Genomic DNA, 19,431 nt, shown 5'->3' with positions numbered 1-19,431 from the left:
TCGATGCAGTGACTTATGTTACATTAATTCTGTTGATCATTAACCATGTACATGGTTATAAAAGTAACCAGATGCACATGTGCATGGACCTACTCTTATGGTGCTTTCAATCTAGCAGAGGCATTATAGGTTTTTACACATTTTGAAATTTAGATTACTTTTCAAGTGTATGAGGCATAACACCATTTTTGAGTTTATAGGTAGATAGACCTCTATGCAGCCACCTTAGTCATTTCTTAAACTGCTTAATATCCTCTATATCATATCCCCTTTTGGTTTTCAGCTCATATATTTTGAGAGGAATAGATGTCCCTCAAGACTACAAGGGTAAGCATGATTTAGATCTGATCAAGGAGGATTTTCTATCTCATTATTTGTAGAATTATCACAAACCATACTTCCCACAGCCCATTTATGCATCCCTCTGGATCTCATCCTTGTTCCTCTTGCCTGTCTCACACATCAGACCTTACACACTGTGTTGGTTTTGTTTATACTCTTGTCTTTCATTATTTACTTCTATTGACCAATCTTCCTAAAATGCACCTCTTTTATCTCTTCCTTTGTAAACTCATCTATATTTCAAGACCTAGCTAATTAGCTCTTTTCAAGGCTTTCTTGCTACTATCTTGGGTAAGGTAGTTCTTTGGAATGATTTTGCAACCTTTGGTTCATATGTTCGTAGTGATTTAGCTGGTCATCCAATATAAGCTATCAGAACTTTTGTGGGGGAGTTCTGTCTTTCTGTAACATGTTAGTGTTGAGTTTCAGAGTCCAGTAGTAGAGTAGCTTGCAACCTAGGTGCAGAGCCATTTTTATGCCTCATTCTTTGTGTATGGGAAAGGGGAAACTGCATTCATCTCATTGTTCAAGTTTGAATTAGGCGATAATATCAGGGACTTACCCAGGAATAGCTATTGATTGAGGTAGGGGATTTTAGATCTTTCTAATTTCTTCTGTTTCTCGTCTATGCTCCTCTAACATTTACAGGTTGGGCTATTCATTTATCCAATGATGATTCACTATTTTGTGATATTTCTTCATTGTGATTTGTTTTAATGTGGCTCTTAACCTATTATTTACAATTTTACATTCTACTTTGTGAATAAGGACTACATAATCATGAGTGTACTGTTTATTTTTATTTTTTTCACTTTTTGTGTGAATTTATTAGTTAATCAGATTCATTTTTTTTTAATATATTGTATTAGTTGGTGTTGTGCTTAGGCTAGCAACAGAAACAGACTGGTTTAATGACAGAGGCAACTGATTGGGAGGCTCTCCAGGTTCCTACTGTTTTGAACTAAGGACTGGAGAACCAGACTTGGAATAGAAAGGCAGCTTCAGAAATTCTCAGAAGTAGCATACTGCAGGACAGTGTTGCATATGAACCAACACTAGGAAAGACAAACTTTCCACTGTCATTCTCATTAACTCCCAAGATAATCTGACCAAAGTCATGGGCTTGCTTCTTGGTTTTCTTAGATTTATGAATGGGAAGAACAGACGCTAAAATCTTCCATTTCTTGGCCTTTCAGAAGATCCCATGGATTCTCAAGAAAGAAATGGATCATTAACACTGATGAATAAATATCATAGCAGACTTCAATTCATAGACACTTGCCCCATGAGAAGATGACTGGACTTTTCAAAATTATTACTCCTTATATACAATAAGCTTACCTACTATGGTGATTTCAATGATCCATCTTCTTGGGTACTCGGATTCTTGGATCTCAGTTGTTGGCTGTTTGGGGAGGCTTATGAGGTGCGGCCTTGGAGGAAGCTTGTCACTTTTGAGGTTTCAAAAGCCACACAGTGTTTCCAGATTGTTGTCTCTTCTTGTTTTCGGTTTAAGATTGAGCCCCCAACTCTCAGCTTCCAACTCCAGTAGCTATGCCTGCTCACAGTTAGGCTTTCTTATTTTGATGGTGAAGAACTCTCATTCCTTTGGAATTGTAAACCCCAAATCAACTTTTGCTTTGATAAGTTGCCTTGATCATGTTTTCTCATAGAATAGAAAGATAACTAATGTAATAATTTATAGTCTTACCTGGTTGTCTTAGGGAATCAATTTAAATAAGATAGAATATAAAAAAGTGGCTATTACAACAACTGCCACATAGTAGGTACTCAATAACTTATACCAATTATTAATTGTATGCATGCAGCAGCAATTATTTTCTTTGCCTTTGAGTAGTTTTGGTTGGAAAAGGAAAAAAATGTAACTAACTTCATTTAATCTTCACTACTATCTTGGGATTAAGAAGAGATATTTTTATTATATATAAGGTTTTGAGAAGTTAGTATGGGGTCACACAACTTGTGAGTGGAAGACCTGAGTCTTGGGACAGTTTTTTCTAGATCCACTGCCCATTAGCTTGGGGAGATAAATAATGTATAGTTTAGGGTAGTTATTTAGTTCAATTCTAATTGGCAAGTTTTTCTAAGACCAATCTGAAATGACAGTTACTATAAAAAATATCAATATAATCAATTAAGGTTTTAAGAAGATTTCAGTCTAGGGAGAAGGGTATATATATATATAAACTTTGCATATATAGAACTTAACTGAAATTCAAGATAATGCAATAAAAACTGTTTTTTTTTTTTTTTATGTAGTTTCTCTAATAAGCGTAAGTCAAAGAGGCTGGGCTCGGATGTTCAGTGATTAATAAAATAATAAGCAACTGCCATCAGGTGAGCTTATATGCTGCTGTATAGAGACAGACAATAGGCATTAATACACACATAAAGAAATTTTAGTCATGGAGAAGTATTCAAAAGAAAGGGCAGAGGGAAGTTGGTGGAGGGAAGTCTGTGTGGGAAGTTGGTAGAGGCTACTTCTGATTCAGGGTGCTTCTAAGGCTATGTACTCCAAAAAAGAGGAGTATCTGGGGCAAGGGCCAGGAGTTAGGCATGCACTGAGGGCTTTGAAGAGTGAAAGTAAGCCTGTGTGAAAACAGTGAGGAGAGCATTCTTCTGTCTCTGCAGATGCAGGTGGGTGCCAAGATATACAGGGCCTTGTACTCCACAGTGCGAGTGTTTAGTTCAGTATTACAAAATTATTAGAAGACCCTAAAGAAGGGAAAACATTTGCTAATACTCTTTGTGAAAATGACCATACAATGCTTATCTTGGGTTATAAGCAGAGGAGGAGTAATAATAATTTCAGAAAGTTAGAGAGGCATGGGAGGAGAGAGTGCTCTGGTCAGGAAGTCCATGGGCTAAGTATTTCAGAACAATGGAACACCATGATCTAAGGATCAGAGATTAGGGTTCATGAAGCATGCTTGGCAATAGAGTTTTTTTCCCTGTGTGGCAAGAACATATGATGCCAAGAAGGACACTATGAGAGGAAACCAGGGAAGAAGTAGGCTATCAGGATACCAAGACACCATTCTGTAGGCAGATAGAAGTGTCTGTTTTAGACAGACAATGCTGGAACCACATAAAGGATGTAGAGGCAGCAGGGAGGCCACTGAACCCCACTTCCTTCAAGTAGGTCAGGTGAGCCATGTCGAAGAGCCACCTATGTATAAGACATAGATAGAGACAAAGATAAGAGCTATTGACACAAGGAGCTGGGAGCTTCCAACACAAACTGGGTGTAAGTGATGAGAGAAGAGAAATCTGAAGATGGCTGCAAGGCAAGTTCAGACGGATGCACTTTTCTGAGAGAGGAAGCGTGGAGGTTGGAAGCTGTGACTCAGAGCTGGTACATGAGGAATTGGCAGGCTCCCATAAATGCTCCTGACAGCCGACTGGGGAAGCGCTGCTGGGAGTCCAGGAAGTTTGGCCTTTGAGAGCACACCTATTCCAGCTAATTTCTTATAATCTGTGAAAAATGTTGTGAATTTTTAGATATTTGCTATTTTCAAGAAGACAGAAGTTTCACAAGTGTTTGTCAGAACCAACTGGCATTTTCTACACAAGGAAAGGTTTTCATCTTCCAGAAACAGAATGTTCAGTAAAAGGGAAAGCTAGTTGTTGATTTCTACTTCCGTCTTCTAGTTTTGGAAGCTGGATTGTTAGACCTGCTCAGGGCTGAGGAATAATATTAGGGAATATTATAATATCACCTTAGTATCTCGAAGAAAATCATCTTGTTAAAATAACCTTTTACTGATAATGAAAAGATAGACTGGCCCTGGTGTACCTGTAGGAGGTAATAGGAGAGAGTAGGAGGATTGAAACTTTTCCTTAAAATTTATTTTTGACTATTTTGATAGTTCTTACAAAATGCCAGATACAAAAGAATAGGCCTGGGTGTGTGTGTGTGTGATATAAATTGCTAAATAAGAGAAAAACAATAGCAATTAAAGAGAAATTGAGGCTATTAAACACTTAAAAGATTACATGTGAAATAAACTGCTCTCTGTTGTGCCAAGCTGGACATCTGAAAAGTACGGTGTGGATTTTATGTTCAGCACCAATCTCTGAATGAGTAGGAACCTCTTTCTTGGTTGTTTTTTCCCCTCACATCAATTATATAGTCAATCTTAACACATACATTTTCTCTCTTGAACCAGACAGCTTCTCCCTTGCTAATTTGAGGTATAGAGCCAGGGTTTCATGATGCTGAATTTACCATCAAAGGTCATTTTTAATTGCTATCTCATGCGTCTCAGGCTGCGTCATTGCCTATCCAATGTGACTCAGCCTGGGCCTAGGCACTGACTCATAGAGCTCTGCATAGACAGGAACTAGTGAAACAGACTGAGTGTCAGATTATGCCACATGAAACCAGGGAAGAGAAATGAGGCTTCTATTGCCCAATCCCTATCTGACCTTGATGCAGTCTAGGAAGATGAGTTGTTCTAAAAGATCAGTTCATTTTTCAGTTTTCATTGTTATCATTACACTGACAACTTCCTGGTTTATATGTATTTATTCAATTTTGTTTTGGAAGGACGTATGGTATAGAGACATGCATATATTTCATAAAATCATCCCACTGTAGTAGAGATGACTCAGGCTGTGGAGATCTTATGCACTGGTCACTTGGCCTCTGTTTCAGCAATCAGATTCAACAATTTCCTTTCCCATTTTTCTATGGCCTTTGTATTTCAGACTCACTGTCAGGCACTTATTTATTCCTGCAAAGCCTGGTAGGACAATGCTGTTGGTCCTGCTGTGCAGGTTAGGAACTGTCAGTTTTCCAAGGACACACTGCTGGTAAGTAATGAGCCTGAGATTTGACCTGTGCTGATCTCTTCTCAGAGCCACTCCTTCTTCAGCTTCTTCCTAAGCTTCTTGTCTGTAAATTATGGTTGTAATAACACCTGTCCTTAGGGGTGTTGTACAGAATAAGAAATAAAGCCATGAATGGAACAAGACCTTACTTACTACATGCTAGGCAACCAATAAGGGGTTGACGGTGTTACTAAAACTAATGAAGAAAAATCTTACCTAAAGTAGCCATAGAAATGAAACAATTGCAGGAACACAAACTTTGACTCTTTGGTGTAAATAAAATGAGTATGATGTTATGGGCTCTTAAAGAATTTGGTAAGGAAGTCAACCAAAAGAGTGAAAGTTGTGAAATGTCAATTTCTGTAACATCTGGATGGGAAACTATGTAGATTTTTCATACATACATTGCTATGTAGATTTTTCTCTTTCATTTTAAATCATGTAATAATCCCTACATCACTCCATATCGATCCCATAGAACTTTTACTTTATAATGTTTTCCCTAATGAAAATAAGCTTGTGAGATTCAGTAAATGTAGTCTGTACTCCAGCCGGTAGGGGAGATCTGGGCTTCCAGAATAAGTGTGGAAAGCACTGCTTTGGGGCAACAAATTTCATTTAGCTTTGGTAAATGGCACCTAAAGAAATACTGGATCACAGGACAAAACCAGAAGAGAGAATGTTCTAGAAAATTCTTAAATTATGTCTTAAAGCAGAGTAAAAACAATGTGGCTCGGCCCATTTGCTTTGACTTTTATGTCAACCAAAGAGAAGTGAAGATATATTGAGATCGACATCAAGGTCGAGCTGGAGTTTTTGAGACCAGGGGAAATATCTCATTACTCTGTTTTTAATTTACTGCTTGGCACTGCTCCTAAGCCCTCTGCATTCGAAGCACACCACTCTACCGCTGAGCATCCTTGAGTCTTAGCTGTCTCTACCTTTCTCCTTTTGAGGCATGGTCTCATTGTGCAGCCCTGGCTGGCCTGGAGTTTGCTATGTAGATCAGCTGGCCTCGAACTCACAGAGATCTGCCTGCCTCTGTTTTTGGAGTCCTGGGATTGAAGGCATATGATATCACATGCAGCTATTTTTATTCACCTCTTAATACTTAAAGCTGAGTGCAGTTCTGTTCAGAGGTGGCATTTGTAAACCAATTGTGGACATGGACATTTAATGATAGAAACACTTTGGTTATCAAAGCAACTGGCTCATATGGTCTGTTTCTTACAGACTTCTGAGCTGCATTCCTATGGGAAATTCCTGGTGCCAAAATTAAGAGAAATGAGTAAAGACAGACGCTCATCTTGCTCTGTCTGGTGAATAGTGGAAGATCTAAGGGCAGCTGGACATCTTGATGGAGATAATCACGATTGAGTTTAAAGCCATAAAGGAAGGGAGAAATTACAGAAGCCATGCCCTGGTATTTTTCCAGAACAAATTGGAAGGATTTGAGTGCAGTGAGATTCAGCAAAGAACAGCATTTAGAAAACTGTTTTTCTCAACCTAATGTCATCTGTTAGGACTGGCAACCAGAGACTACAGAGTATATAGACCATCAAGAGAATGACAGTACCAAAATTGCCTGATTCTTACAGGAGCTCTATAGGACATTCTTATTATCCTCTGTTATACATGTTAAGGTCAAACTTCATGGAGGCCAGCAAGTCACGTACTATCAACGTCATGACAAGTGGCTGAACCCCATCTGTGGTTCTTGTTACTTAGTACCTACCTCAAAGATTATTGGAAAGTGTTGGAAAAAATGCACTAAGTGCCCGTGTTCAGCTCTCTATAGTTCCCAGTCTAGTGGGTAAGCAGCTTTTCTTTGGATGCTCATTAGTATCTGGATTTATAAAAGTTGAAGTTTTACAATACTTTTCCCTTTACATTTCCTTGATATTGTATGGATTAGATATTATTCAGTGCATAAGATCTGATCATTTTGTTGTGATACATTTTGTTATTAATTAATCAAATTCCTATAATGGTAATCTGAATTTGTTTAGTTATTCAGATTCATATATTCATAAAAGAACTAAGATTTGTTTTATAATAAACTCCTAAGATACCCATGTAAACAGAAAAGGGGAAGATACAGTTTCCTCAATGTCTATCGTTTGTGAAATGACTTTGATATAAATAACCTGATATGAGAAAGAGAAGGGAACTACATTTTGAGACTAAATCTAGCTTGACACCGGGAGTGTGTATTGTCTGTGCCTCTTAAAACTCTTATCTAACCTGTCTCTAGAGGTAATTATTTATTCTTTCGCTAGAAATAAGGAAACCGAGCCTAGGGGTGAGTTAACCAACTCAGACACCAGACAGTGAGACCGGCATTGGTGACCAGAATATGATAATGAGACCAGTGAGTCCTTGTAATTCAAGGCCACTCTGACTTTATCACACACAGACTGTTTTGTAAACAACACACAGCACCAAAATGGAAAGGTATCAGTAAGAACTCTATTAGAACAGAAGTTCTAAGCAATTAGGGCTTAGCTTAGAAATGGAAGGGTCCAGACAGATGGACAAGTATTACAGTTGGACTCTCATTAGAGCTATGCCAGAGAAAGAACTGCTCTAGCTGCTTCCTAAGCTGTCTGAGGAATATGGAGGATGGGCAAGTAGAACTATTACCTAGGGAAGTTAAATGAGAACTCTGCTGCTGCGGTGACTGCTTCAGAGTGATCAGGAAGCTGGAAAATGGATAATGGAAACTTTTGGTAGAAAAGTGTAAGACTTCTATGATGGTGGCCTCAGGAAGCAGCAGCAGCAGCCATCCCAAGTATCACAGGTAGATAGTTTTCTGCCTCAGTTCTATCTTCCACATGTTGCTTGAGTATGGTTAATGGGATGGAGCCTAACTTGTATATAGAGGTCTAGTTGCAAGTGAACTGGGAAAGGATGTCTTGGTTTTCTAGTTTCTCAACTAGAAAGGAGAAAGTACAGACATTCACCCAGTAATTCCACAAAAGGTAACACTAGTCATTGAAATTTGTAATGATTGTAATAATTATAATTTGGACCTTACAACTTAGTGGACCACAAAATAGAAAGATAACATTGTGACGTTTATCTGTTTTTGTAAGCTATTTTTCTTCTTGATATTCACAGTCCTCTCCTGACTGAGTGGGATCTTTGCTTTCCACACGGTTCCTGCTTTTTAGCAATGCACAAGGCAATTCATGTCTAGCAGTGGTTTTATGGTCCACTGGCTGTACTGAAATGTAGTGTTTTAGCAACTCTGAACTTTGACATATTTATAATGGAATTTAATCTGAAAATACACAAGAGGGAGGGCTGCAAATACAATTTATAATCAGACTAACTTTCATGTAGGTGTTGAGCAGCCTATAAAATTAATTGTTGGCCTTGGATTTTGAGGTTAATTTTGTTCTTCTTCAAGAGACATAGTGACTTCAGTAAGTGAACTGAAGGTTGAAATCCCAACTCTTTTAAAGGGATACCTAGCCTTATGAATTTGTATTAGTACTAAGTCTAGCAGAGACATAGTATAATTAAAACATATGAAATTCCATTTTTAAATGCAAAGCAATACCCCAAATTGAACCTTACAAAGAACCGTTGGATAAGCAATCTGTTGTGTCATAGGTCACAGTGTCCATGGTCTTTTTGTTGTTATTATTATTAGTTTTAAAATAAATAACATTTATTTATTTTTCTGCAAATAATTTTGCTGCCATGTGTATGTCTGTGTACCACCCATGCTTGCCTGTTGGCTTCAAAGGATGTCACATACCCTGAAAGTGGAGTTACAGACATCTGTTAGCTGTCATGTGGGTGCTTGGATTTGCACTCAGGTTCTCTGGAAGTTATCTAGTGTTCATACCTACTGAGCCATCTCTCCATCCCAATGCTTTGTTATTATGATCGAAGATATTTTTTCCTGAAAAACTGTGGGCTTTTTTGAACTCTGAAAATACACCTTATTTTGTGTTCATCTTTTATTCCTTGACTCTCAACCTCTCAATCATACACTATTTAGTGGCATAAGTTAGTTCTTTTTGAAGGTACTCAGTTCTTAGAATTAAATGGCAATTTCACATGCCTCACTTGGCCTGGTGTTTATGTGCTTTAATTAGCATTGGAACATTTTTTAGTTTTCAAAGCACTTTTATGTAGACCATAATCCATAACCAAGGGAAAACACTACTATTCAAATAAATGCTGTATTCTGAAAGTACTTAAGAAAATTCAACTTTCAAAAGAGTCCTAGAAGAGGCCTGAACAGTAACTTGTGAATTACATGGCAGTAAAAGATGATTCAATATTTTGTACTTCACAGTTTCAAGTGTACTTCAGGCTTTATTTTAATTTTCTTATGAATTTTCCTTGATATGATTGTCAAAATAAAATTTCTATGGGAACTTAAATGTTAATCAGTGACTAGAGACAAATATACTTAAGAAAAAAATGATCACATTATTCAATTACATTTCAGATAAGAGCCTAGAGCAGAGTGGTCTTTTTGCACGGTGGAAGCATTTTGAATGCTGGCAGTGTCCTGGCTATGGTATATCAGTATTGGTTACTGGTTCACTGTGAATCTGAATGTATTGATTCTCTCTCCACGAATCTGTTAGTCTTGATTAGTGCCATTGAGGCAACTGTGTTTTGTGCATTGGAGAAACAGTGTTTCTGAGTCTATCTTGGTTTGTCATGTTGTTTGTGAATGTCCATGAGAAAAAGGATGACAGCGTGTTCACCATGATATCAGAGAACACAGAGATGAGTGTGTTCATACTTGGGTCAAGCTGTGTTCTTGCTTGTTTTATTCTTGTTTATTTTATGATGAACCACCAGATGGATTTCCCTGAGTTTGGGCCACTTTCCTTGACTAAATCAGAATATTTCTCATGTTATTGTTGCTGTGTCAGAAGCCCAGACTGAGGATTAATCAAGAATGAGGAGTAAAATCTAATGACAACCTCATTCTCACTTACAAAGAACAAATGCCTCAAAAGAAGTGCACAGTTATAGGAAGGACACTATTGTGTGTGTGTGTATCTATATCTGTTGCAGTGTTAACAGCTACAGTCCTCATGATGTACATTATGAAAATTTTCAGAAGCGTTCCTCCTAACTACCTGTTCTTTTTATTAATCTTTAAAATTTATTTACATTTTAAATGTTGCCCTCACTTCCAGTGCCCACTTCCAGAGTTCTTCACCCCATACCCTTCCCCTTTGGCTCAGAGAGGGTGCTCCCTCCCCTCCCTTCAACCTTCCTTATTTTCCTCAGCATCTCCCTTCTCTGGGGCATCAAGTCTTTATAGGATTAGTCTCATCCTCTCCCATTGAGGCCAGACTAGGCAGTCCTCTGCTATATATGTGCTGGAGGGCCAAAGACCAGCCAATGTATGCTCTTGGGCTTGTGGCTTAGTCTCTGAGATCTTTGCTGGGTCTGGGTTAGTTGATACTGTTGTTCTTCCTATGGGGTTGCAATCACCTTCATCTCCTTCAGTTCTTCCCATAACTCTTCCATAGGGGTCCTCGACCTCAGAATAATGGTTGGCTGTAACTATCTGCAACTATCTCAGCCATCTGCTGGTAGAGCCTCTCAGAGGACAGCCATGCTAGGCTCCTGTCTGCAAAAAACAACGTGGCATCAGTAATAGTGTCAGTGTTTGGTGCCTCCTCATGGGATGGATCCCAAGTTGGGCAGGTCATTGGATGGCCTTTTTTTCAGTGTCTGCTCCTTTTCTGTCCCTGCATTTCTTTTAGACAGGAACAATTCTGTGTCAAAAATTTTGAAGTTAGGAGTGGCTCTGTTTATATACTGGAGGTGGTCTCTTCAAGTTACATCTCCCTACTCTTGGGCATTTTGGCTAAGGTCAACCCCACTGAGTTCTGGGAGCTTCTCACATCCTAGGTCTCTGGGACTTTCTAGAGGTTCCCCTCACCATCCACCCTCTGCAGGTACCTATTTTCATCCACTCTTCTGGCCTTTTGGGCTTTTCTCCTGTCTCCATTCATATTGATCCTGCCCCCTTCCCTCCCTCTCTCCTCTTTCACCTTGGTCCATCCCTCCCTCTGCCTCCCATGATTATTTTCTTTCCCCTTCTAAGTGGGATTGAAGCATCCTCACTTGGGCTTTCCTTCTTGTTAAGCTTCATACAGTCTGTGAGTTGTATCATGGGTATTCTCTACTTTTTGGCTAATATCCATTTATCAGTAAGTACATAACATGCATGTCCTTTTGTATCTGAGATACCTTGCTTATGATGATATTTTCCATTTCCATTCGTTTGCCTGCAAAATTCATGACGTCCTCATTTTTTATAGCTGAATAGTATCCCATTGTGTAAACGAACCAATTTTCTATATCCATTCTTCAGTGTAGGGACATTTCCAAGTTTTGGCTTTTATGAATAATGCTGTTATGAACAGAGTGGAGTACTTGTCCTTGTGGTATGGTGGAGGATCTTTTTGGGTATGTACCCAGGAGTGTTATAGCTGGGTCTTAGGTAAAACTATTTCCAAATTTCTGAGGAATTGCCAGATTAATTTTCTTATTGGTTGTACCAGTTTGGAATCCCACCAGCAGTGGAGGAATATTTTTCTTTCTCCACATTCTCTTTTGCATCTACCGTTTCCTGAGTGTTTGATCTTAGCCATTCTGATTGGTATAAGGTGGAATCTCAGGGTTGTTTTGATTTGCATTTCCTTGATGACTAAGGACATTGAACAATTTTTTTTAGAAGCTCCTAGGCCATTCGGGTTTCCCCAGTTGAGATTCTTTGTTTAGTTCTATACCCCATTTTAAAATAGGGTTATTTTGGGTTTGTTTGAGTTTAACTTCTTGAGTTCCTAATATATTTGGATATTAGCCCTCTGTTGAATGTAGAGTTAGTAAAAATCTTTTCCTAATTTGTAGCTGCCATTTTCTCCTATTGACAGTGTCCTTTCACTTGCTTGGTTAGAGTTCCACCAAGATATTTTATATTACTTTTGGTTATTGTGAAGGTGTTGTTTCTTTAATTTCTTTTTTTAAAGCCTGTTTACCACTTTATAAATGAAGGCTACTTATTTGTTGGAGTTAACTTTGTAACTAGCAACTTTGCTAAAGTTGCTTATCAGTTGTAAAAGTTCTCTGGTAGAGTTTTTGGGGTTGCTTATTTTTACCACCATATCATCCACAAATAGTGATCCTTTGACTTCTTCAAATCTGTATACCTTTGACCTTCTACTTTTTCTAATCGCTTTAAGCTAGAACTTCAAGTACTATATTGAATAGATAAGGAATGAGTGGGCAATTTTGTCTTGTCCCTGATTTTAGTGGGATTTCTTCAAGTTTTCATTTAATTTGATGCTAGCTGTTGGTTTGCTGTATATAGCTTTTATTATGTTTAGGTATGCACCATGAATTCCTGATCTCTCCAAGACTTTAACATGAAGGGGTGTTCTATTTTTCAAGGGATTTTTCAGCATCTAATGAGATGATCATGATTTTTTCATTGAGTTTGTTTATATAGTGGATTATGTTGATAAATTTTCATATATTGAAACATTCCCAAATCCATGAGATGAAGCCTACTTGATTGTGGTCAATTATGGTTTTGATGTGTTCTTGGATTTGGTTTGTGGGAATTTTATGAGTACTTTTACATCGATATTCTTAAGCAAAATTGGTCTGATGTTCTTTTTCTTTGTTGGATCTTTGTGTGGTTCATGTATAAAAGTAACTGTAGTTTCACAGAATAAATTGGGTAGTGTTTCTTCTGTTTCTGTTTGTGGAATCATTTGAAGAGCATTGGTATTAGCTCTTTTTTTAAGGTCTGGAAAAATTCTGTACTAAAACTGTCTGACCCTGGGCTTTTTTTGGTTGGGAGGTTTTTAATGATTGCTTCTATTTCTTGAGGGGTTATAGAACTGTTTAGTTTACCTGATCTTGATTTAACTTTGGTTCATGGTATCTGTCTAGAAAGTTATCCATTTCATCTTGGTTTTCCAGTTTAGTTGAATATAGGCTTTTGTAGTAAGATGTGATGATTTTTTTTAAAAATTTCCCCAGCTTCAATTATTATGCCTCCCTTTTTATTTCTGATTTTGTTACTTTGGATACTGTCTCTGTGCCCTTTAGTTAGTAGCCCTAAATTTCACTATTTCCTGCTGTTTATTCCTTTTTGGTATGTTTGCTTCTTTTTGTTCTAGATCTTTCAGGTGTGGTGAAAATTTGCTAGTATAGCATCTCTCCAATTTCTTATGAAGGCACATATTGCTATGAATTTTACTCTTATCACTGCTTTCTTGTATCCTACAAATTTGTGTATGCTGTGCCTTAATTTTCACTGAATTCTAGAAATGTCTTTAATTTCATTATTTATTTTATTCCTGACCATGTTATCATTTAATAGTTGTTCAGTTTCTATAAGTATGTGAGCTTTCTGTTATCTTTTGTTGTTATTGAAGTCCAGCCTTAGTCCATGGTGATCTGATAGAATGCATTGTATCATTTCAATCTTTCTGTATTTGTTGAGGCTTGTTATGTGTCTTATTATATGGTCAACTTTGGAGAGGATTCCAGGAGGTGCTGAGAAGAAGGTATTTCCTTTTGTTTTGGGGTGAAATGTTCTGTAGATACCTGTTAAATCCATTTGATTCATAACTTCTGTTAGTTTCATTGTATCTCTGCTTAGTTTCCACTCCAATGACCTGTCCAATGATAAGAGTGGAGTATTGAAGTCCCCCACTATTATTGTGTGAGGTTCAATGTGTGTTTTGAGCTTTATTACTCTTACTTTTACAAATATAGGTGCCCTTGCATTTGGGAATAGATATTCAGAATTGAGAGTTCATTTTGGTAGATTTTTCATTTTTAAATTTTTATCTACATATTTTCATTTCTTCTCCCTACTTTCTTCTGAAAATTAGAAAGTCAGCTGTAGTAGATATGATTTTTTCATACATACATATTTCATTCAAATTTTCTTATGGATACATATTCAGCTTCATAAAAACTATAAATTAATGTTAACATCATAATAATATCATCAATATATGCTGTGCTCATAGACATCTACAATTCCAAGAAAGAGGTTCTCCCAGCTCTGTGTTCCTTGTAATACAGGAATAAATCAAAGTTCCTATTTTTCTCTATGGCTACTTAGACTATATTCTTAAATACTAAGTCTTTTTTGTCTCCTTTCTTTATTCTATTGACTTTTATTTTGTAGAATTATGATGATCAGAAAAAGAAAGTCCAGAATATATAGCGAATCCTAATCTAAAATGAAGAATGAGATATCATCTAGAGAACTAGGTCTCATGCCAGTATTAAAAATTGATTAATTCTTATTCTGAAATTCTAATTTAACTGAGGGATTTGTATTTATTTTTGGTTTTGACCTATAATTATACAGTACTTATGGTTTTGATGCATAGATATTTAAATATGAATTTAGGGCATTTGGCTTATCTGTCATAGCCATTTTTTTTTTTTTTTTTGTGAAGAGAGTTAAAAACCTTCCTCTCTTATAAGTATTTTGAAACATTTACTGCACTGATGTTAGTTATAATTATAAGTCTATAATATACAACAGATTACTTAAAATATCTCTCCTATCTACTTGCAACCTGTGTTTCTGGAACAATTAATATCTCCATATCCTCCCTTTTATTATCTCTCTTAGCACCCTTACACTTTTTAATTGGATGAGATATATATTTTCATATTCTATAATGAGTGAGATCACATAGCATTTTTTATTCTGTGTCTGGCTGATTTTCCGTTTTGCTACAAAGAATAACATTTCATACTTTCCTTTGGCTAAACAGCATTCCATTGTGTTTAGGTACTACATTTTTAAAAATCAGTTCATCAGTTGATGGACCCATTGATTATATTCATTTCTTAGCTGTTATAAAATGGACTACAATAATTGTTAGAATGCAGAATGCTTTTTGAATTTCCTTTGAGACTATGTAACTAGTGGTGTGATTACTGAGTCATGTGACTATTTTCATTTTTCTGAGTATTTTTTTTAAAAATGGTTGCCCTACTTTAAATTATGGCTCAGACACGAATATTCATCTTTTTCTAGACCCACATTAACATTAATTTCTCCTGTCAGTTTGATCCCAAGAATTCTAGCTGATGTTCAGGGCTATGTCATCATAGTTTGATTTGCATTTCTTTGATGACTAATGATACTGAGCATTTTTCTTTGTAGTTGATGAAGATTTGTATATCTTGTTTTGAGAAATCTGTTCAATTTTATTTCGCTCATTAAATAAATGATACATATTTTTTTATCTCTTTAATTTTTGTGTTTCAAAAAACCTAAAATTCAATTATGTTTTGAATTTTAGGCCTTTGTTAGATGTGTGGTCTACAAGTGTTTTCTTCACAAATTTGAGGAAATCCTATTTATTTATTTTGATCTTGCTCAACTCAAATATTCTTGACTCAACTACTTTTCTTCTTAGCTCTCAGATCTTATACTTAAGGTGGTAATCCATTTCTGTTGATTTCTGTATAATGAGGAATGAGTTTCACTTGATTCTTCTGTATAGGAATATAATTACATTTCTAGGTATAGTTTACTGAAGAGAAATCTCTCCTTTACTGTGGGTTTTAGGCACCTTTGTGTAAGATCAGTTGTTTGTTTATGGAATTATTTCTGTTTTCTTTATCCTGTTTTTTATGTCAGTTGTATGTTGTTATGGTTCTTACAGTTTTTATTGTATCGTTTGAAGCAGTTAGATCCCTCTGGCTCTTATTTTACAGTTTCATCCAGCATTTGCTGTTGAGTTCAGTATACTACAAGGAAAACAATCTTTCTTTGTACAGTTCTTTCACATCCACTCTTTCAGTAATTTAAGACTTATAAAATACCTTCCAATTTACAGCATTTTCTCCCTTTCCTGGGAAAGACTATTTAGAAAGTCAGAGTGAATTGAATATTGTGAAAGAAATGGAGTCACTGACCTTGTACTGGAAGATAAAGCAGGCAGAATTTGATGGTAGAAGAGGAATCAGAGAAAGATGGCAAGTAGATAAGTTTTGGATACTTTTACATGAGTACGTAGAATGAAATGTTTGCTTATTAACTGATTACTTTTTCAATCAAGCTTTAAATGAATATATCATAAAATAATAGTTTATTGTAACTATGTATTAAGACTGTATGCTTCTGAATGGAGAGTTCAGGAGTCAGCAAATCACTGACATTAGAGGGTGTTCTGGATAGCTGCCTAGCTCTGAACTGAATGCATCCATTCAAATGTGTTGTAGAAGAAAACTCAGTATGAAGAGTGGAAATGGTGGGGACCTGTACAAGAATTCAATCCCAGCATTTCTTCATTGCTCCAGGGAAGTTGTTAAGGACATGAACCCTCTTCTAGCTCCTACTAAAAGAATCACATATACCCCATATTTCTTGAGGAATTTGTAAATGAGATGGATGTAGCCCAACCTGGGGTATTCCAAGAAAGTGAGTAATGGGTGGAAGTACAGAGAAATTCTTTTCAGTGTTTGGCCCCATGGGACCCTACCAGATGGAGGGAGTGACCCTGGACACTCTACTATCCATTAGGTTTGTTATGCAGTACTTTTGAGGACAGTAAATTACAGCAATAATGAGGCAGGAGAGGGATTCCTGGAGAAAGCTAAACTGAGGGCATCCTATGAAGGAGATCCTTGGCAGCCTGTTTCCACAGCTCCCACTTTTCTCTATCAGCCCTTATCCCTGGATTCCATTTCACAGGTTCAGTAACATTGGCCCCATCATTAATGGTGAAAGAAAGACCTTAGTATCTTTAGTAAAGTACAGCAGGCTTGCTAGCCTGTTTATTCATTCCAGGGCTGGCTCTTTGGCTTCTGACCCCTTATCCAGTGCTTGCTTCATGGGACCTGCCTTCTTGACTACCCAGGATTCTCCCTACTCAAGAAAGCAGCCTGCTGCAAGTATGGAAGATCACACTCCTACAATGGGCCTGAGGTTCAGTGTCCACTGAGAGTGTGGACAGCATGTGAAGACCTGGCTCCTCTCAGTGTCAATCAATAAAAAACAGACATTTTATCTATATGAGGCTGAGAGTCAAAGGCCAATGTGTATACTATGCATCAAGTCTGATATTGTTATATGATTACAGGTTCATTGGTTTCTTTTTTACGGTCATTCAAGGAGCCCTTGAAGTGACTTGATCCAATGAGAATGGGCACTAGGAAAGGCAGAGGCCTTCTGTCAGCTTGCCCTACGACTCATTAATTTATAATACTAGTATATTCCTGATACACCTGGCCATAGCTGTAGCAAATGTCTCCATAGAAGTGTGGTATGTGCTAATCTTAGCAGACTTCTAAGCCCGAATGTTATAAAATAGGAGTAATCTTTGAGACAGATTTCCCCCCCTAAGATTCATGAACAAAAATGTCTGATCAACAGTAGTGTCCAAAGTATTATATGAACAAGATGAAGGCTATTCTATAAAAAAAATGTATAAATTCTTTTTCAATTTAGTTTTATCTTCTGATAATCAGTTCTGGCAGTTTTAATGAAAGAAAATTTTACTTACGGATATTGGAGTTTACTTTGAATACTTGAACTTTAGATTGGTATTTGTTTTAAGTGTATCTGTGGACTGCATACCAGAAAATAGCTGTGGCATAAACAGAGCCATGTGATTACTTGTAGATACATAAAAAAATTGAAGCATATACTTAGAAAGTTGACCTAACTTAAAAAATCAGTTATTGTTTCGTCGGTTTATCAAAGATGCGATATACTTGAAAAAAAAATGCATCTTCCTTTCATATAAATCAGTATTAACGTGACAGCTCACTTCCTTCCTGCTTAGTCAGTAGTCTGGATTTGTTCTTCTATAGTCCTTGAATGTCCTGGGACATTTTTTCTTTTAAACCGCTACCATGTTTCTTCATGCTACTGTGTTTTATTGGCTTAAACTCTAATGGATAAGAGAGAGGCCTGTCATTCTACAATAAATGTCTATTGCATGCCTATTTGTAGTCAAAATCTAAGATGTGATTATTTCTACTATCAAGTGAATAGATCATTTAGTGTTCAATTCAGCGGATCATAGTTCCCCATGAATTCTAAGAATGGAAGTGCTAGTAGAGAATTTGGATTCTATTCAATCTTTGGAAAGGTTGGGAAGTGAAGGACATAAAGTTATTACTAAATTACTGAAAGAAGGGGCTCACCTGGGAGTCACTGCAAAATAAACTTCCCTGGGAAGTTCCCACCAACTGCACCCATGGGTAGCATTGACAAGAAGTTTACAAAGGCTTTTCAGAAGCCACTGTCACTCTCAGGTCTGCCCACTCATATGCTGCCTCTGTAAGTTATTGCCTTAGCACAGTCATTACGTTATTTTGTAAAAATGAAATGGCTTCCTCACCCAAAATTTGGTTTAAAAGGCTGAGGATGCCCTTGCATATATCACAAAGCTACAAAAATGGTTTACTACTATAATGCGACTATCTTGGGAGATTAGGACATTTTTCCATGCAGGGATAGAAATTGGAGATTTCATGGAATAAAAGCCAGCTTTTACTTGAGGTTAGGAGATAAAGGTTTTAAGATTTTAAAAAATATATACTTAGATGAGTATTTGAAGGTCTACAATTTCTATTGATATCAAAGGTAGGTTACTCAGAACTTTAGCTTTCTGATACATAGGCAACAGGGCAAATGGAAGTAGCATGACTTGAGAACTATTCATGGTCAAATATAAAAACTGTTTTTAGACTCTTTTTACAACATTATCCTGAAACATGCAGGGAAAGGGACTGGCATGATCTTTAGAGGGATAGAGTGATATTGAGTTAAAAGCTGAAATGTTATGATTTTGACTAAAAGACTAAGTATGATTATAGATTTGCTTTATGTCATGACATAAAGGCCAAAAGGAAGCTATGTTCCACTTACCACTATTTCTATAAATGAACCATCATTTTGAAATATTACCCATTTAAAGAGAAACAATGACAATTAGAAAGTATTTAAACACATACATATAAAATAAGCAGTGCTAAAAGTCATAAATTAGTAAGTCATCAGACAACCTTGGGAAATTTTTCCCACTGAAAAGAAAATTGGCACAAAAATAAATTGTATATTTGACCACTGTGTTTTAATTAAAATGTATCATTAAATTTTTCATTGTGCATACTCATTGCAGATGGTACTATTATTTGGAAGGCACATTTTCAGAGAAGCATATATCACTTATTGAACACACACTG

The 19,431-nt window shown here is 36.7% G+C and overlaps 1 long non-coding RNA gene across 2 annotated transcripts in view; it reads left to right on the top strand.

The window, feature by feature from the left end:
- The window catches only part of LOC143438502 (uncharacterized), a 157,925-nt gene that overhangs the window by 132,593 nt on the left and 5,901 nt on the right, over nt 1-19,431 (top strand). The window contains exons 8-9 of one of the 2 annotated variants that reach the window (XR_013107292.1): nt 284-327; nt 5,074-5,178. The exons of the other annotated variant lie outside the window; for it this stretch is intronic. This is a non-coding gene — a long non-coding RNA (uncharacterized LOC143438502). The remainder of the gene's footprint in view (nt 1-283; nt 328-5,073; nt 5,179-19,431) is intronic. 2 annotated transcript variants of the gene reach the window in all.

This window comes from Arvicanthis niloticus, chromosome 25 (genome assembly GCF_011762505.2).
Source record: "Arvicanthis niloticus isolate mArvNil1 chromosome 25, mArvNil1.pat.X, whole genome shotgun sequence".
Lineage (NCBI taxonomy): Eukaryota > Metazoa > Chordata > Mammalia > Rodentia > Muridae > Arvicanthis > Arvicanthis niloticus.
The sequence above is the reverse complement of the archived record's forward strand: the minus strand, read 5'-3'. Positions and strand labels throughout refer to the sequence as shown.